A 22018-nucleotide genomic window follows, 5' to 3' on the forward strand; every position below is an offset into this window, starting at 1 on the left:
ATGGAGCAGCTACGTGGTATAGTGGAGAGAGTGTTAAACCTGGAGCCAGGAAGACTGATCTTTCTGAGTTTATATCTGGCCCCAAACACCAGCTGTGTGACCCTGAGTGAGTCACTTCACACTGTGTGTTTCAGTTTCCTCACCTGTAAAATGAGCTGGAGAAGGAAATAACAAACCATTCTGATTTCTTTGCCAAGAAACTCCCGATGGGGTCATGAAGATTTGGACACAACTGAAAACAATTGAACAATAAAAATCACTACCCCCATTTTACCAGCAGGAAATAGAGGCTCAGAGAGATTAGGAAATCATTCTATTATTAATTATAGAAAAAGGATTGAAATGTAGTTCAGCCCAAGTCTAGGTGCACCACTCTATCTGATGGTAGCAGGTGACAATGGTTAAAGGTTTGGGCAGGGAGTCAGGAAGACAGAGTTCAAATCTGGTATCAGATGCTTACTAGTAGTGTGATCCTGAGAAAATAACCTGTTAGCCTGTCTTCTCATCAATAAAATGAGGCTGATGATAGGACTATCTCCCAAGGTTGTTGTGAGGATGAAATGAAATCTTTGTAAAGATACAGGACAATGTCTGAACATAGTATGAGCATAATAAATGTTTGTTTGGTTCCTTTCTTATTCTATCTGCTATGCCATATACCCCCAGACTTGGTATTCAACATGCTTCATAATTGCATGCTGACCAGAAACTATCCAGAATTTTTCAACTGCTTGAGCCACGGGTTTCGACCTAACAACTCAATATTTCCTTCTGGTCCCGATCATACTCTGAATTAGCCCTGCATTTTTATCTACCTTTCCTCTTGATAGAATGCCTTTGCACCCTCTCTCCATGTATTGAAGTCCTATACTTCAAAGTCCAACTCAAATTCCCTCCCTCCACTAAACTTACTCTAATATCCTCCTCCAAAAGGAAGCTCTCCCTCTTCTAGTATGCCAGTTGCATCTCTTGTATATGCTTGTTAGATTCTTTTGGCTATCACATTCTATTTTCTGGGGTAGGTCCTTCTCACCTTCTTTGCTAATTGTTCTTGCCCTGAGGAAAGGAAATTTGTCTCATTAATCTTTAAATTACCACCACCACTCCTTGCCTCTTAGAATGTGATTTGAATATTGTGCTATTCAATATTTGTTTGTTGAATCAATTTGGACACTTGCTGACTTATTCCTAGAATGTTATCAAAAGAAGCCAACTTTCTATTGAAGGCACCAGGGAAAATTTAATGAAGATTCAAATGAACAAGAAAATAATGCTACACATAAATTTAGAAAGCATGATTTGATGGGAAAACTTTCTTCTGATGTGATGTTGAGAAGAGAAAAGAACAATAAGCTTTCATTTGTTCCATTTCTCCCTAAGGTGATAATAGAGGCAAATGTTTATCTACCTTTATTCTTTACTGCAGCAGAAGTTTATGGTAAGCTTGCCTCCCCAACCCTGCTTCTTGCTAAGCCAACCAGTTAAGGTAACTTTATTGTGGTCCCTAGGGATCTACTGAAGCAAGAGAACCTTCCAAGAAATCCTCTGAAAAAAAGTTGTTTTTACAGAACAGGGAATGGCTGGAAAGCTTAAATATTTCTCAGGCTTACTTTTCTCAATGCTTCTAAAATATTCAAGAAGGAATATAGATCATTAGAGTTTACCCCAAAATAGCAGGGCTTCTATTGCAACAAAATGTTTTGAGACTCAAAAGTGAATCCAACATAAGCAGATGATTAGAGATTGAGCCAGAAGGAAAGCAAGCACACAGCTCCCAAGCCTTGGCTTTAATGCTGGAAACCAAAGAATAGATCATTAGATAATTATCAATAAAACCACTGACAAACAATTCTCCATCCCAGCACCCAATTCAATATAATGCAAATTGATGTTCTTAAAAATCAAAGACTGCTTCTCTTCTTAGATAAGTCAGAGTTCTCAGAGTTACCTCTAAAATAATTTAAATAATGATTTCTATTAACATTCTGACATATACTTTGGGTTGTTCACAACATTTTCCTTCAGGCCCAGAGCATAACTATTCAACCAAAATTAGAACTTAAGAATCATAGAAATGAAAATAAATAAATGAAAATATAAAAGCTTGCATTCATTTTTTAAAAAATATCATACTCAGAATTGCCAGGCTTTAAAATTAGTCTTTGCTATACATACAGCAAGTAATTGATCCACATTATACGAATTATGTCCAACTATATAACTACTAAGAAGACTTGGTGACTGTTTTTGGTTTTTTGACAATAAATATTAAGGCCAAGTTCATTTAGGGGTATTGCCCTTTGGGCAATCTCAGATATAAACACTCTGTGTTTATTCTCTTTATATTTATTCTCTTAATTTATATAATTAGACTTACTCTAATTACTCTAAATTAGTCTACTCTAGACTTAACTTTCTCAACCCCTTCTGTGAGTACAGATTATAGTTACTGTCACCCCCAGGGTTCATAGGGTTTTGGAAGTTTCTTTCAAAAACTCACAAGCTTCTGTGCTTCCCTCCAGGATTATCAATTGAAAATGAAGAAACTGAGGCAAACAGGCAAATTGAGGCAAAACTGAGAGTTGAATGACTTACTTGTAAGTATCTGAGTCCAGATTTGAACTAAGAAAGATGAATCTTCCTGACCCCAGGCCTAGCACTCTATCCACTGTGTTATCTAGTGCAACTGGAAGGCACAGTGAGTAGAGAGCCACCAGCCCTGAAGTCAAGGAAAACCTGAGTTCAAAACTGGCCTCAGACACTAACTAGCTGTGTGACTTTTGGTAAGTCATTTAACTCTAATTACCTCTTATGCAGGACCTTCTCCTATTATCCTGATTCATATCTGACCACTAGAACCAGATGGCTCTGGAGGAGAACCACAGAACACCCCTCACTCAAATCCAATTCACTTGCATGTCATGGCAACACCTCCCTGATATCATGATCTTCAAGAATGAAGGACAACAACATCATCCTCAACCATCATCATTCATAAATTGATAATAATACACCAGACTTAATTTACTTTTAGAAATGGATGTTTACTATAGTGATATAACTAGTACAATCTAACCCCCAGAGGTCTTTATCACACCCTCCAAAAGTACATTTGTTTTTCCGAGGCAAGGTGGTTCAATCTCAGAAAGAGCATGGTTAAAGACTAATTCACAGCTCTTAGAAGTCATTTTGTTTTTGAATCCTCAGGATGTTCCCTTTACACTTGATATAGCATTTTTGCAATTATCCTTCAATCTGCCATCCCTCATCTTATCCATTGCAATGTCAGCTTCTAAACTACTTGCTTACCATTGCTATACCAGAGTTAAGTCCTCCATGTCCTTTCTTTGGAAATGAAAGAAAACTTCCAAGTTCTAACTTATGAATGGAACTTTGGAAAGTTGTCTTTATCCTTAATCCAGTATAAACCATGCCTGTATAGGATCATCAGGAAGCTCTGGCAAGATGGCAGAGTAAGAAATACTGCCTAATCTCAGCTTCCTTCTATAACCCCTAAAATAACAAGCAAATAAAAGAACAATAAAGAGAAGGTAGAAAAGCATTCATCACAAAGAAAAAATCATAGAAAAGCAAGCAGAGATTTTTTGAAAGTGAACAAATAAGTGAAATGAAGCCGCAAAAGAATGAATAAATTCTATGACTTAAAAGAGCCATATAATAGAAATGTCAGAAGAGAGGAAAAATTTTGTAACTATAATAAGATACCTCCACCCACTAAAACATATCAAGTCTCAAACATGACACATAAAAATTCAAAGGAAAAATCCATTGACATCTCCTGTGCTTAATAATCTATAAGAAATGAATTTCCAGCAAATGAGAGGAATTTAAATTATTCCTACTCAAGAAAGCTGAAAGTGAGCAGGGCAGATTCATTTAAAAAAGAAAAGAAAATTTTAAATTATAGACAAGTACAAGTATCATGAAAATACATACCAGATAATCTGTGGGTCTACATGACTCAAAATTTACTATAATTTTAAACTTAGCATGTCTGAGGATCACAAAGAGAACAGAAAGTTATTATGGATTAAAAACAAAGTAACCAAGAGTATAGAATGAAAAGAAGTGAGGACGGAAAAGTATTGAATTAAGAAACCTTGTGATCAAGAATAATTCACAGGGTGGCTAGGTGGCACAGTGGATAGTGCAGCGGCCCTGGAGTCATGAGTACCTGAGTTCAAATCCAGCCTCAGACATTTAATAATTACCTAGCTGTGTGGCCTTGGGCAAGCCACTTAACCCCAATGCCTTGCAAAAAAAAAAACTGAAAAAAAAGAACAATTCACAAGTGAAGGCTTCTCAATCAAAAAAAAGGAAGGGAGAGAGAGAGAGAGAGAGAGAGAGAGAGAGAGAGAGAGAGAGAGAGGAAAATAGGTTATATCAAAAATATATTCATATTTAGGAAAAGCAAACATCTAAGAAAAGAAAATAATATAGTTGCTATATTTTATTAGTATATATTATTTATAATATATATTTTTATAAATAAGAATTCTCCTAATTTGATGACCCTTAGATAAACTCAGTTCTTCCCAGGACGTCACTTTGTTTTGCTAATAGGCTCACCAAATGAAAAAAACAAAGAATCTTACATATTGCCTGGTACAACTTTCTCTTTTACTGAATTTGAGCTCCAGAGAAATGAGGTGGCTGAATGTACAGGGATAGTTAAGTCTGAAGATGCTAACTCCAATCCTTCCTTGTTAATGAATTAACACTTTTGGAAATGCTACTATACAGACAATGGTATTTTAATCAAAAATGTAGGAGATAAAGGGTTGAAGAGATCAGGCAACATACCTCTTTTGGGTCTAAGTGAAGAGGAAAAATGTCTTTTTTGGATCTCCTATTTTTTTCTGAGGCATGAGAAAGAGTAATTTAATTTTTTCCCATCCCATAAATTCAAGTAAATACAACTGTTGATTCAGACAAAGAAGATGCCCCAGTGTTGATACTACTCTAATTTTCCTAAAAATAAACCATCTGTCTGAGGAATAATATTCATAAAAGTAACAGGGTCTACCACTATGCAATCGTGATAGTTCATTTCCCAAAGAAGAAGCTGTTTCTAAGATTTTACAGGTCAAGGGACCCAAGATTCAAGCATATACCCTATTGCAGGAACTTTCTGGTCATCTAAAGTCAACTGAATTAGCCTCCTTTTCCTTTAAGTACATGATGCCCTGAACATATATTTTAAATTTTTCCCTCAATGTTCCAAATCAACATGTTCAATTGCCAACCTACTCTTGAGAAAGTCGATGAGAATCCAACATCCATACTTTGTTGTAACCCATAGAACCATGAAATTTGATGAAAATAAGGTTTTTTTCCATCAAAACTTCCTATTGATATAGCACAAATCATACCAAACAATATTAAGATGGAAGATTTCAAGGAACTGATCTTGTTTCCAGTTTTGGAAAAAATTAACTCTCCTTCTTTAGTCCAATGTTGTAGTGTTATTTCTCTATAACTTATGAAATTACCTCCCATGTAGCCTATGTAATCAGTCTTGTCTTCAGACCTATACCCACCACCTGCATGAATCAACACACTCTGCTCTGCTAATCAGATACAATTCCATAGGGAAGTTGTTTATGTGCTATCCAAGTGCTGTTTTATTTTATTATTATTAATTTATTCCTGTACTTTCAATATATTTTTTTAAATAGAAATGTGCTGTTGTTTGTTGTTGAGTAATTTTCATCTCATCTGACTTTTTTTTTCTTGGCAAAGATACCAGAATGGTTTGCCATTTTCTTCTCCAGCTCATTTCACAGAGGAGGAAGTATTTAGTGATTTACCCAGGGTCACATAACTGATACATATCTGAGGACATATTTTTAAACTCAGGAAGAGGAGTCTTCCTGGTTCTAAGTCCAGTGCACTCTCCACTGCACCACCTAGCTATTCCAAGGTACTGTTATCCTTTTCAATATCTTTTCATGTTCTAAGTAAGCCTCCTTTTGTTATAATCCGAATAACCATCAGATATTTCTTAGTTTTCCAATTATGAACCCGAGCCTCCATATCACATGATTCAGGACTTGGCTATTATAACATCCTGTTACCTAAGATATCCTAGCATAGGACAGCATATTAATACAAGAAGATAAAACTCCGTGTTTCTTCTCTAGCTTCACAGAATCTGTCATTACTCCTAGTCCTGTCTTTTGGTTTAACAGATGGTCCATTGGATATAAACACAGTGAACCCCAAGATCTCCTCCTAAGAATTATGGGCCAATATCTTCTGTTGGGGAGCAGTTGTTTTCCAGCAGGCACTTGCTCTAGCTTACTGTTTCAAGTTGTATGGTACAAATATATTTATGAGATTCCCCCTCCTGTTTACCTTGTTCACAACTATTATTAGTGATTAATCATATATGACAAGAAGGAGAATGACAGGCAAACAAGTGAAAATATCCTCAGACCCTTTTTTTAGGAATCTAAGAATTACTATTCTGTAGTCATTACTAAATGAAAGAAAGTCATGTGGGAAGGCATAGTTATCAAGATAAGAAGTAAACAAGTTTTAGATGTCTATCACACTCAGCCTATTAGATTCCCTTCCAGGCAATAGCAACAACAACAACAACAATAATATAGTCTCTACCCTCAGAAAGCTTAGTGCTTGGAGACAAAAATAACATGAATATACTGAATAGCAACAAAGACAAGATATAATCAATTAAGGACTTAACTTTGAGGAGAAGAAAATGAATACTATTGCAAGGAAGTGATTTGGGGGATCTGAGCAAGTCCAAGGATTTTGAGTTAGATTACGAAATTCATGTAGAATTTTGACTGGGGAAGAGAGACAAAAAAGAGAAGAGTCTTTGGTGATTAACCAAGAGGTTAATAAATATTACTGGTTTCCTTTAACAATTCATCTATTGTGGGGGCAGCTAGGTGGCATAGTGGATAAAGCACTGGCCCTGGAGTCAGGAGTACCTGAATTCAAATCCGACCTCAGACACTTAATAATTACCTAGCTGTGTGGCCTTGGGCAAGCCACTTAACCCCATTTGCCTTGCAAAAAAAAAAAAAAAACCTAAAAAAAAAAACAATTCATCCATTGTGATCCATCATCTAACAATTTACTCAAACTCATGATATTTTCAATTTTTCTGCATATAATTTGTATGTTCATGGTTGTTCACATATTGCCTCTCCCATTAGATTATAAGATCCTTATAAATATTTACTGCCTAGAATGAAAAACAAATTCCTCAGTTTGGCATCTAAAATCCTTCAGAACTTTTTTGAGGAGGAAGGAGAAAGAGATCATGATACTAACTTTTTAATATTTACTGGTCATTGTATAAAATTATATCTGTTCATATCTCCTAAACATACTTCAGTTTCAAAAGAGTGCCCCCTGATTCTATTATTCTAAAACTTGAAAAAAAAAATCCTTGTGCACACTTTTCATACCTTTTATATTATCTAATTTGATCATTATCCACCCAGTCCCTTGGTTCCCATGACTGGATAATCTAATATATAACAGATAGCTGAAACTAGACTCAAAAAATCCGAGTTCAAAATCCTCCTTTCTTATTTTCTAGCTATGTGACTAGAACAAACTATTTATCTTCTTTGAGACATGAGTGTCTCATCTATAAAATTGGTTTAATAATACCTGTCATGTCTTAGTCAATAAACATTTAATAAGTTCCATGTACCAGGGCTGACCAAGGAGAAGGTAAAAAAACAGTCCTTGCTCTCAAAGAGATCATTATCTAATGAGAGAAACCACATGCAAACTATATACAAGCAAGCTATCTCCAGGATGTTGTTGGTGTTCTTGTTCAGTTATGTCTGACTCTTCAAGATCCTATTGGGGTTTTGTTGGCAAAGACACTATTGGGAGGGGGGGTTGCCATTTCTTTCTCTATCTCTTTTTATAGATGAGGAGACGAGGCAGCAAGATTAAGTGATTTGCTCAGGGTCACACAGCTAATAAAACCAGATGTGAACTCAGGAAACTGAGGCCTCTCAGGTTCCAGGATCAGTGCTCTCCCCTCTGTACCACCCAGCTGTTTGAGAAAGACAGACAATCAAGAGAGGAAAGGCACTAGAATCTAGAATTCAGAGAATTCAGAAAAGCTTCCTGTAAAAGATGGGATTTTGGGGGGGGGGTTGAAGAAATCCAGGAGGAAGGGATGATTCCCCCATTCCAGGCATGGGGACGGTCAATGAAATCTTGGAGATAAATACAGAGTTGCCCAAGGGAGAGGAGGGCAGGAAATGTAAGTTTAAGAAGCCTGGAAAAACTGGTGGGGAGCAGGTTAAGGGCTTTTAATAACTAGCAGGTTGTATATTTGTTCCTGGCTGAAACGGGGCCACATTGGAATATATTGAGTGGGGGATAGATGATGAGGATCACTGACCACTGAGTAGAGAATGGAGTGGATTGAGAAGACTCGTGGCAGACAGATCAGCCTCACAGATAGAAAAATGTGAAACTCAAAAGCTTACAAAAAAGATGAACCTTAAAAACTATTTTTTGCATGAAATTGAAAAAATAAAATAACATTCAAAAAAGAGTCCTATTCTCCAAGTCTTTTCCTGCTTCCTCATTCACTTTTTTCAAATGCATATATATACACACCTTAATTTAAGAGTACTCTTATTCTATCTTCTTAAGGCTAAAGAAAGAATTGAATGTCTGGAACCCCTCTTAGGAAGTGTGGATAGTACTCCTTAAGGTCTATAATGCTCTTGCCTTCTTACCAACTTCTGAGGTTTTTGGAATCTTTATCCAAAAAAAAATTCTAAGGATTACGACTGAGGATTAAATTAGATGAAATTATGTGAAGTGTCTTGGCAACTTTAAAGAGTTATAGAAATGTCAGTTTGGGGGACAGCTAGGTGACACAGCAGAGAACACAGTCCTGGAGTCAGATATCAAACTCAGATATCTAGCTGTGTGATCTTAGGCAAGTCACTTAACCCCATTATCTTGCAAAAAACAAAAACAAAAAAAAAGGAATGTCAGCTATTATTACTATTATTCCATACTGAAATTATAACATTTTTAAATCTATGAATCCTTTCCATGCCTGTGATCATTAATATTGCTCTCTTCCAGTCCTCCAGGACACTGGGAATGGTTAGTGTTTGTTCTTCAGCTTAATTCACCTTTAAAGCAACAAACAGTATTTTGGGTGAGAAGTTTTGGTTCAAAAAATATAAAGGATCCACATCTTGGGGAACTCTGCAATGTCAGCTGTGGTTCTTTCTTGCATCTACCAGCTACTCGGTTAAAGCTCGTTATTCCAGAGTGTAGGGTCTATTGTTTCTTAATGTATTTGTTTATAATGATCTATATTAAAGTTCATCTAAGTAGTGCAAGAGGATAGAGCACTCATCTTTCTGAGTTCAAATCTGGCCTCAGATACTTATTAGCTGTGTGACTCTAGGCTGGTCATTTTACCCTGTTTCCTTTAGTTACTCATCTGTAAAATGAGCTGGAGTTGGAAATGGCAAACCGCTTCAACATCTTTGCCAAGAAAACTCCAAATATGGTCATGAAGAGTCAGATAAAGCTGAGCAACAGAAATTTGTTTTAGTTCATAAAGCCTTACAACAATTTTCTTTGTTTCCCTTCTTTTATTGCCCCCCCCACCATGTTTCAGGGATTAAGCCAATCCTCTGGCAGGAGAAGGACAATTCTCATTTGGGATGGAAGAGAGAAAACATACATCTGGGGGAAAAAACAAACTCCTTAGCTTGACATTTAAAGTCCTTCAGAATCTGGCTTCAGTCCACTTCTGCAGACAAACTGCACATTCTTATTTTTTCCATACTCATATGTTACAGCCAATCTGGACTCCATGCTCTTCCTGAATTTGATGCTCAGTTTACACCCTCTATAAATTTGTATAGGTCATTCCCCCCTATTTGAAATATACTCTCCCATTCCTTCAAGGCTCAGCTCAGGTCCATCTCCTGTTGGAAATCCCAATGCCCTTGGTTGCTTAATTTCATTCTTTAAAATTCAACACTTTGCTATTTATATGTTCTAACACCTAAACTGAGCTATTCCTTAAGAGTATTGCATTTTAAATTTAAATTCTAAGTATTTAGCACAGTATCTTAATATGTGCTTGTTAGTGATAGAAATATATAGTCCCAATAAAAATTGGTCAAAGAATGTGAACAAAGGATAAACTATAAACTATTAACAACCATCTGAAATAATGTTCCACATCAGTAGTAAAAGAAATGCAAATCAAATTAATGGGTGCAAGGGACTAAGGCTCAAACCACAGACATAATAGCTTCCTGGTCACCCAAGTACAAAAACCAGCAGAGGAACACATATAACTCTACTTCTCAACAGCAAGCCAACAGAGAGGCAGGTAAAAAAGCTACCCTCGGGTGAATCATTATTACAGTTCAGCTGAATATCCTTTCCATTCTATAGTTATGCTCCTTTTAACTGCTAGAAGAAAAAAGGAAAGGAAAGGGGGAAAAAAGCATTTATCAAGCACCTATATGTGGCCCAGCTGTCTATCTATCCACTGCACCACTTCTGAAACAGGATTTACCCTAAGGCAGGCTTGGCCCACAACAGTCACCAGCTCTATTAGCAGAAGAAAATACTCATTTAAAACTCTTCCAAAATACCATTGTATTTTGAATTATTACGGAGTTTCACATGCTCCTAACTCTGATAATGACAGAACTTGTTAATATAGGTGACCTTAAGAATAACCATGATCAAAGTTCTAGCCCAATTATAACTTCATACAAACTCCAATGGAAGTATTCCCAAATGGTCGGAAACCCTGATCTAATCTAATAATTCTCCTCATAAAACCAACTGCCCAATCCCAAGCATCCCTTCCTATCTTCCTTCTCGCAAAAGCTACCATACATATCAGACCATGACCCTAAAGGAGATTTTAAATCATCCTAGATACCCAGGCTCAGCACATTGATTGAGAATGCTGCTTGTTCCTACAAGCTCTTTGAAATTACCAGTCAAATAATTAGCTATTTGCAAATTGATCCCCTAAATATGAATACTTCTTCAGGTTAGGAAATGTTTTCAATTTTAACTTTAAATATTGAATGTCTACCACAGTATCCTAGTATATTTCTGTAATATTTAACACCAAAATTCATTTCCTATTGAAAAAGTAGTCAAAGGATATGGATTAAATAATTCTCAAACATTTACAAACAATTAGTCACTATATGAAACAATGGTATTATGCATGAATTTAGACACAGATTCTATTAGATAATGCCAATTAAACCAGAACAAATCAAATAGCATGTTTATTATATTCAGACTCTATGAATGACAAACACCAGGTGATGGGAATTTGTTTTTCACAATTCATTTGTATTTCTACAATTATATAGAACAAAGAGAAAAAAAGGCAACTGCTCATTATACAGAGAAATAAAGCATACTGTTAAAGAGAATGTATTATTAACTATAGGGATGTTTCTTTATGAGTATAGCTAGTTTCATTCAGTCAAATTTGTCTGACAGCCTAGATAAGGGAGGGAAGACATCCCAGAGACTAAATACTCTTTTTTTTTTTAAGCAAGAAAAGACACTCAAGAGAACCTGTTGTTGCAATTGTTCCTTTGCAGGGTCACACACTGCACTTCAGCAAATACAGACCAAATGGAGTCCTATTGTGTTCTCCCAAAAATTCACTTTCAAGACAAGTTAAGGGGTGGCTAGGTGGTGTAGTGGATAAAGCACCGGCCTTGGAGTCAGGAGTACCTGGGTTCAAATCTGGTCTCAGACACTTACTAATTACCTAGCTGTGTGGCCTTGGGCAAGCCACTTAACCCCATTTGCCTTGCAAAAACCTAAAAAAAAAAAAGTTAAGCTTGAAATTCTCTTATGACACTACAAACTCCTAAGGTCCTGGAGGAGGGAGAGATTTTGTTTCTGGACTTCTGCTGTGTACAGGGTAATCTGGGACTGTCATCTTCTACTACCCAGGAGAGGCATAGATTATTTGTCACCTCTGCTACTAGAGAGCTCATTAATCAATCATTAAAAATTCATTGGGTGGCTAGGTGGCACAGTGGACAGAGAACAGACCCTGGAGTCAGGAGTATCTGAGTTCAAATCCGGCCTCAGACACTTAATAATTACCTAGCTGTGTGGCCTTGGGCAAGCCACTTAACCCCATTGACTTGAAAAATCTAAAAAAAAAAAGTTAAATAGGAGTATTACATTATGTTAGGCACCCTACATAATAAAAAATAGCAATTCAACATATATGCAATGAATGGAATAGCAAGCAAATACTTTAAGGAAAAAGTTAATCAAACTAAAGGCATAAGCTATAAAATGCTAAGGTTTGAGAACCTCAATGAAATCTTCACAACCCTAACAAACCCAACAAAAAGATAAAAATAAAGAATTTAAGAACTTTTAAAGTTGGGTATTATTATTAATCTCTTATGACTAGTTAAAGGCAACATAGATTTCCTCAGCTGATCTTTGGAAAAAAAATTTATTATGTACCAGGGCATAAAAACTCACTAAAAAGTAAAGGAAAGCAAAAAATGTTAAATATAGCCTTTTTGTTGACCCTCTACAATAAAAATTGAAGTCAATAAAAGACTTTTGATAAAAGATAAAAAATTGGAGATGAAGAAATTTAATCTTAAAGTATTGATTGAAGAACAAATGCAACAATTATAAAAAACTAAAACAAGAACATTTTTGAAACATCAACTATTAAATAGAAATTCCAGAAAAATGAAAAGTATTAAAATTGGAAGCAAAAAAAAATCAAATTGATAAAATTAGGAGCTGGTTTTTTTAATCTACTTTTTTAACTATTACTCTGAATTAAATAATACAAGGTAAACTTGTCAATACCAAAAATTATATTTAAAAGGATTACAACAAATGAAGGGAAAATAAAGGAAATTAAAAATCATTTTGCCCAATCATATAACAATCCCTATCCCCTATATGCCAAAAATAAATAAATAAAACCCTCCTAACATAACTGGAAGGATTGAATATTTACACCCCCCCCCCAAAATGCCCAGATTCACAAAACAAGAAAAAGAGAATTTAAACAACTCAATTTTTCAGAAAAGGAAACTAAGCCATAAACTTCCAAATAGAAAAATATTAAGGATATGGTGAATATTTACTAAAATTCTATCTATTAAATACTCAAAGAACAATTAATTATAATAATGTATATAATCTATCATAAGTTTTTTCCCCTCAATTTGGTTTTAGTTTGATCATTTTGTTTGTTTAAAAAAAATCATGTATCCTGCTGAGGCTTTCCTTATAATATAGAATTTAATTGAAACATCTAATAATTTAACTCAGATGATTAACTGGTTAGGGGTAAAAGGATTTCTGGCTAGTTTTATAATAACCATCAGCTAATTGTAAATTCCAAAGTAACTCCCCTCAGTGTTTGTTGATCAATTTGCAATTTAATCTAATGTCATTTTTCCCTTTCTGCAAACTTTGACATGTAAATCTCTTTCCTCTCCATTAACTTGGTATAGATTTTACAAGATGATCTGGAAATGTAAATCTTTACTTTTCTCTTTTGGTAGTTGTAAAATGTAATTGTGTGCATATGTATATGTACATATGTATTTTTTACATAGACATATGTGCTAGAAACTAGAGACTATCTAAGTCTTATAAAAACTTTATCTTCTTCTCAGGAGTCAGTTTTAGATACCCTGAGTCTGTGATCTAAGCACGTAATAAAAAACATAACATTTCCATATCAAAACATTTAATACATACACACACACACACACACACACACACACACACACACACGGGGGGGAATAGATGCAAATAAATTTCTTCTATTAAACAAATATGATTTTGAAATAAAAATCTGAAGAGAAATAAAACTATCACTCAATATCCCTAAATGATTATTGGCAAAAAAATAAATATATATATATATATATATCAACTAAGTATTAGCAAAGAGACTAAAGCAACATATTTAAAAGAATATTAAGACCAAAATGAATTTATACCAAGAATACTGAGTTGGTTTAGTATTTGGAAAATTATAATCCATTACTATTTTTAAAAAAATACACTAGGGGCGGCTAGGTGGTGCAGTAGATAAAGCACCGGCCCTGGAGTCAGGAGTACCTGGGTTCAAATCCGGTCTCAAACACTTAATAATTACCTAGCTCTGTGGCCTTGGGCAAGCCACTTAACCCCATTTGCCTTGAAAAAAACTAAAAAAAAAAAATACACTAAAAGCACAGAAATAAATAAACCTTTCCTTAACCATGATAAATGCCATATCTAGCATTTGATGTAATGGAAAATTACTAGAAGCCTTTCCAATAAGATCAGGGAGCAGACCAAAGATGTGCATTATTACCATTTTTATTTGATAACATTCTAGAAATATTAAAATTAACAAGAAAAAGGAATTGAGGTAATGAGAACAGGCAAAGGAAAAACAAAATTTTTGCTTATACAGATTTAATGATCAACTTACAGACAACTAAAAATTAATTGAAATAAAACCAGCAAAAATCAGGATACAAAATTAATTCATATAAAACTCAAGTCCTTGGATAGATAAAGATATAACCATAGATATATATTAATATTACAAATGTAGTGATGCTCTGACATTCTTCCATAGCAAGGTCAGTTATATTTTAAATTTAACATCAATCAGCTTTTACAAAAGGATATTTATAGCAACATCATAGTAAGAAAAGAAATGCAAATATTTCTACCCTACCCTACCCTCATTACATTATAGTTACACATACTCTAAAGCAAAATCAAATAGAAACAGTAGCCAGTAAATCCTTTACAAGAATCCATGCAACCCTTATATTAACTTAACTTATACCTTTTACTTAAAATATGTTAAATATTTTTATTTCATTTTTATTTATCTTATTAAATATTTTCAAATTACATTGGGGGGGCAGCTAGGTGGTACAGTGACTAGACCACTAGAGTCAGAAAGACTAACTTCAGATACTTTCTAGTTGTAAGATCTTGGGTAAGTCACTTAATTTCTACCTATATAAAACAGGAGAAGAAAATGCTAAACTATTCCAGTATCTTTGCCAAGAAAACCCTGTGGACAGTCAGTCCATGGAGTCACAAAGGATCAGTCATGATTAAACAACTGAACAACAAATTACATTTTAATCTGGTTTGTTCATACTCCTTGGCTACAAGTTTGACACCTCTCCTCTGAGTGATGGAGAACAGGTCTATAGCCCTATTGTCACCAATCTTTGTTAGGATCATTCTTTCCTGGTTTTAATTAGCTCACTGAAGATGACTATGACTTTATGAGTTTGTAAAGATCAGGAGAGTAAGCCACCAGAAATCCAGGAGCTAATATCCATGCCAAGATTTGCCAGAAAATAGAAAACAGAGAATGAAGTATCAAACAACTTAGTCACCCCAATCCAACAGCAACATAAATGTAAATGGATCTATTCGTTGGCCAAATTACCTTTAGAAATTAATTTGGTGCAATGAATATCATGTAAAAATTGCTTTAAATTGGAGCCTGCTACCCCCCCCAAAAAAAAAACAAGGTAACATAAGGGAAAGATACCCCCTCCCAGTTTTTAGAGAAGGAATATGTGTACATCTGTTTTCTTATAGCTTTGAAGTAAGTATTCCTCTGTAAAAAAGCTAATTGGTGTTCACTGGTTAAATAGACCTGGGACACTCAATTGGTTTAACAGAGCTGGAACTTGAAATCATATCATTGGGGTGAGCATACCACAAAGTGGACTTGAGCTGACAGCATTAGAGAAACATAAGTTCCGTGGCAAAAAAACAAAAACAGTAACAAAGTAGCTGATGAATGCAGCACAACAACTACAAAAGAATAGGTTCACTATTTAACAAAAATTGAAAAGCAGCATGATAGAAATTAGGTTTAAACCAAAACTGAACATTTATATCATAATAAGTCCCAAACGAATGTATGGCCTAGACATAAAAAGTCATATCCTATACAAATTCAAGGACCAGAAAAAGAGATACCTTTAAAATGTGGATAGGTTAAAAGTTTTCCACAATGTTATAGTAAATGTATAAATTATTCAGATTAGAGGGATAGAGAGGATCACACAAGCCAGAAAATAATTTGGTTATCAAATTTACACCAAAAAAAATAAAACAAAGTTAAATGTGGGGGAAGGGGAATCTTTGTATCAAGTTTCTCTAGGTCTTTTCTTTAGGTTTTCTCTTGATCTGAGTCTTGAAAACCCAAGATACACAGGAAATTGTTTTAAGTATATAAATATATGTGTGTGTGTGTGTGTGTGTGTGTGTGTGTGCGCGCGCGCATACATATATGAACAAAAGCCATCCCCACATATAAGGGACAAAGAAAATGAAAAAAAAATAGTCAATGACTACATAAAAATGCTCCAAATCACTAATAAGAGAAATAAAAATTAAAACAACTTTTAGCTTCTATATTACTATCAAAATTAAAACAACCTTTAGCTTCTATATTACTATCAAACTTCAAAAAATGAGAAAGAAAAGTGACAAATGATGGAAAAGATATGGGATGTCCAGTGCTGGTCCAGGAATAAATCAGTCCAATCATTTCAAATTAAACCCAAAAATTCATGATATAATTACTAGGCAGTGTCCCCCGAAGGAAGAAAAGTGGTAAAAGACCCTTGTATGCATGAATGTTTATAGCAGTTCTATTTATTGTTTTTGTAGCAAAGAACTGGAAACTAAGGATGCCCATTTATTGGCCAGTGATTGAATAAATTATGGTATAAGAATGAAATGAATTAATGATAATGAAATCCTTTGTTATGAAAGCAAAGAATTCAGAGTGACTTAAATAAATTGATACAGAGCAAAATGAGCAGAACCAGAACAATTCATGCAATTATTCTAACATTGTGAAGACTGAAACTGACTTCTTAACAAAGGAATCATGGTCCAGAGATGCAGACCTAGCAATGTCTTCTTTCCCCTGCCCCAGAAAAGAGAAGAAAAATAGAAATGAAAGGAAAAAAGCACAAGCTAGAATAAAAGGAGGCTCAAAGAACAACAAAGACAGCTTAGAACTAACAAGATTTTTCCCCATTTAAACATTAGCTACTTTCCTTTTGTTTGTGCAAATTTGATGTAATTAAATGGAATGAATGTGCGCAATATGGAAATCTATACATGTATATATTTATATGTGTGTGTGCGTATGTGTTTTATATGTTCATGTCTTAGTATTTTAAAGTCGTGTTTGTATTTGTCAAATTTGCAATACAAATACACATCCCCCAAATTAAATACTAGGAAATATCCCAATACAATACTCAGTCCGAATATGTAGCTGATGGAGGAACAGTCAACATAGCATGATTTTGTACCACACTTGCCTTTCAAACTTATACCACATCTGTACCAAACTTACCAAAATGACACATGAAGGAGGACAGCTCCCTCATCCTGTTGGATCCATCTCCTTAAGATGATTGAGGGTCTCAGAATAATCATCATGCCAAAAATACAGGCTGGGCAATATTTGAACGATGATTATCTTTACAAATGCAACCATTAAGGGAAAATTGCTCCAGGAGGCTTAGAAGATAGAATGATCACAAATAGTCGTACCTTTGATCTTAAGGTTCGTTTTCTGATCATGCCCTTACAAAAAAACTGGATAATAACCAAGTGCAAGGAGGTTTTGGTCAATTTAATTATCCCTAGCAATGTTAATGCCTTCCTTGTCCTTAAATATCCCAGCTACTGCTGCCTCTGCATGCCCTCCTATGGTTTTACAATTATTCATAATATATTTCACCTGGTCCCCAAGTCTCCATGGGGCTTCTCTAATTACAGTGCTATTAGAGATTCAGTTTTTAGGCACCAGGTCCTAACAGTCAGCTTTCATCCAAATGTTTGATGAACATATTTCCTCCATCTAAATATAGCTTTATTTGATTTTAAATAAAAAGAAAAATGTCTTTCTTTTGGCCCACATATAGAAAATGACCTACCCTCCAGAATCCAACAACTTGCTCAAATCTGTGAAACCATAAGGACCATTTAAAGTGAAATGAATTGTCAACACTTTTGAAAGAAAACATCATTATAATCATCACATAAACATCTGGGGCTGCATATGATACAAAGGTAGAATTTCCTGTATTTGAGATAAATACAATAGGAATGACAATGCAAAGAAACCTTGGAAAACTTGGTTTTGGGAAGTTACAAAGAGAGATTAGAGACCTGTGCCTGACCTTTGTTTACTGAGTAGATCCAGGATCCAGTGGCTAAAAGCTATTGACTTTTAATAGTCTTTCAGAATTTCTCTCTAGAAAGTGCTACAGTCTAATTGAGGCATTGATAAACTGGAAGGTGATCTGAAGAGGACAGTCTTTCATCTTTATGTTATAAAGGACAACTAAAGGAGGTGGGCATGTTTAGAGAAGATTAAGGAAAAATATTGTAAGTGGCTTTGCCTATTTGAAGAGATGTCATATAGAAGAGAAATTACATATTTAATTTTATCTGTTTTGATCCCAGAATTCAGAACCTGGAGGGTCCCACTGCAAGGAAGGGTCATCTATTAAGTGCCTACTATGGCAGTGTGATAAGCACTTTTCAAATACTATCTCACTTGACAACTAACAACTCTAGGTGTTATTATTATTTCCATTTTACAGTTAACTACCTACTTCAGGTAGGTAGGCTGTATTTAACTCATTTTGTCCTGATTTAGTAAGTCGGTGAATAAACATTTATTAAGGAAGTACTATATGTTAGACACTGTGCTAAGTAGTAGTAAACAAAAATAGAGACAAAAGACAGCATCTGCACTCAAGAAGTTCACAATCTAATAGAAGAAACAAGAAGCCAACAAATTTGCAGGGGAAAAAGTTGCATGAAAGTTAAATAGGAGATAATTAATAGAAGGTATGAGAATTTAGATTGGGAAAGGTGTTTATGTGAAGGTCTATAGCATAAATGATAAACTACTTCTTTCACTGGAATGTCTGCTGCCCCCACCCCATACTGGGTTACCCCTGCCTGGGACCCTTGTCCAGCCAGAGGTGATGTTTCAGATCCTTCTAATAGTCAAAACTATAAAAAATGCCTGAGAAAGATTCCATATGGGGTATTGGGCTCCCTTACTCAGACCTCCCAAGCACACTTGTGAAATCTGAGAATTTAAAGAAATATATTTTTTAAAGATGTGTATGTTAACCTAATTCTGTGTTGCTAGGTTAGTTTGTGTCCTTTATTAGAACAAACTCTGAGGGCTAACATATATTTATGTAATTATCTATTTGCAACACCAAAATTTAGTGAGGACTAATTTTGGAAGGATCCTCCTCAATATCTATGCCTAGGGACAACTAGATGACAGAGTAGATAAGAGCACCAGGTTTGGAGTCATCATCCTAAGGTCAAAATCCAGCCTCAGACACTAACTAGCTGTATAACCCTGAGCAAGTTATTTATTTGCCTCAATTTCCTCATCTATAAAATGAGATGGAGAAGAAAATGGCAAAACAATCTTTCCCAAGTAAAACCAAATGGAGTCACAAAGAGTCGGATGCAATTGAAGTGACTGAACACTATCTTTCTACATATGTATTTATGTGCATATATGTATGTGACACATTTTTCACACTTTAACAAATAACGAAGTTTTGTTCATACATTATTTCACCTGATCCTCACAATAACCCTGAGAGGGAAATTTCTTTAGTTTTAGATGTTTCTTACCTCCTATAAAGAAACAATTCTCAATAATACTCAAATTCCACATTAGTGCCACTTTTGTTTAGTAAGTCTTTCTTGTTGACATTCAGCTTCCTTCAGCATTGATCTATCTTTTTCTTCACATTTTCTCACCTTTCTCTTCTGTTTTTCTACATTACTTATTGCATGTTCCTTCCATCTGTGCCTGTTTTCTTACTTCCTAGATTCAATTGTCTCTCATTGTAAAAATGACTTTGGTAGAAAATGATAGCATTTCCCAAACATCCCCTGGAAGATTAAACAACACCTGATACCCAACCTTTTTAAACTATTTTAAATAAATTATATTGAACTTTAATCTGCTGAATTAGAACTGCTAGGATATAAAAAGCCTTCTGAAGGGCCTTTACAGAAGTACAGAAATCAATGCCCCTAGAAACAAGTTGGGTAATATTTAAATCATCTTTAATCAACCTAATTTTATGTTTCATCATAAAAAGGAAACCAAGTTATAGCTTAATAATAATAAATAAAAATAATAACATACAAAACACTCTGGGGCACATAAAAATTGAATAGGGCTGGCTACTCTTTTCAGGCATATAAAAATATCATAATAAATTAACTTTGCTTCATTCTCTCAAGAAAAAAAAGCCATTAAGTCTCAAAGCAGATGATCGTATGAGGGAACAACAGAAAATTGCTTTCCAAAAAATCCTCTGTAAATGTCAACCTTATCATCACTGAAGCAAACAATGGAGCATGGTATAACTTAAATGTTTGTATCAATAAATGTTTTCTAGTAGTCAACAAAAATCGTAACGATTATCTAGACTTTGCTATCCAAAAAGTATTGCTTCTCCATTCCATGAAACCTTATAGGCTACATTTAGAATTAGCAATTATTTCAGAGATCTGAGGATTTTTAATCCAATAGAGTTTGTAGTCTAGTCGGGTCTTAATATAATGGAAACAAAACATGAACTCAGAAATAAAACCTTTCAGAAACACATGGGTTAAATACCAGTTTCAGAACCTGTGGTATTCTTCAAAGCACACAGGATGGGAACCTATGAAGACTTGTACAAGTCTTTTGCCCCTTCTTCCAAAGAGTTTTGCTTAAGAGTCATTAACTATACATCTATATTAGAGCTCAGAATAATGACATCCCATGACCAAATTCCTTTGAAAAAAATGAAATGTATAATAAATAGCTGGCATTTATATATACCATTGCAAAAGTCAGTGAATTTTCAGGGTTGTACTAGCAACTCTAAGGACTGGCAAGCATCTAATATATTATTTCATTTCGTACATAACACATATTACCTTATGAAAGATAAGGAAGCTGAGGCTCAGAGACCTAACATGACTTGGCCAGATTTATAAAAGTAGGAAGTATCAGGGGTAAGAAGACTCTAACTTATCACTTCTTGACTTCAAATTCAATACTCTTCACTATACCATGATTCCAAATGTAGTACCATACCTTAACAGCAACATTGTGAGATGATCAACTATGATAAACCCAGCTCCTCTCAGCAGTGATTAAGGGCAATCCTGAGAGACCTGTTAGGGACAATAACATCCATATTCAGAGGAAAAAACTAGAGAGGCTGAATGGAAAGCAAAGTATACTGCGTTCACTGTTTAAAACTTCTTTTTTGTTACTTCTTGTAGTTTTTTTTCATTAATTCTAATTCTTCTTTCACACCATGACTAAAAGGGAAATATGTTAAATACAACTGTACATGAACAACCTATATCAGCTTGTTCAATGCCATGGAAAGGGGGAGGGAAACAAAGGTGGTAGAAAAATGTGGAACTCAAAAAATGAATGCTGAATACAAAGGGATGAATACTGAAAACTATCTTTGCATGTAATTGGGGAAAATAAAATAATAATCAAATGTAGTGCTAGCATGACAAGCAGATGGCTGACAAGCTGAATTCTCTGCCTTGATCATGAATGCTAAGGAAAAAAATGTTTCCTGAAATAGATAAGCTACAGATAGTAATTGGATAAATCAGCAATTAATACTTGTTGTTGCTTTCTTTTTTTGTAACCCATTTGGGGTTTTCTTGGCAAAGATACAGGGATGGTTCCTCATATCCTTCTCCAGGTTATTTTATAGATGTGGAAACCAAGATAAACAGGGTGAAGTGTCTTGCCCAGTGTCACACAACTAGTAAACTTTTGAGGTCAGAGTTGAATTCATAATGATGAATCTTCCTGACTATAGATCTGGCACTCTATCCACAATGC

The sequence above is a fragment of the Macrotis lagotis genome, chromosome 6 (genome assembly GCF_037893015.1).
Source record: "Macrotis lagotis isolate mMagLag1 chromosome 6, bilby.v1.9.chrom.fasta, whole genome shotgun sequence".
NCBI classification, from domain to species: domain Eukaryota; kingdom Metazoa; phylum Chordata; class Mammalia; order Peramelemorphia; family Peramelidae; genus Macrotis; species Macrotis lagotis.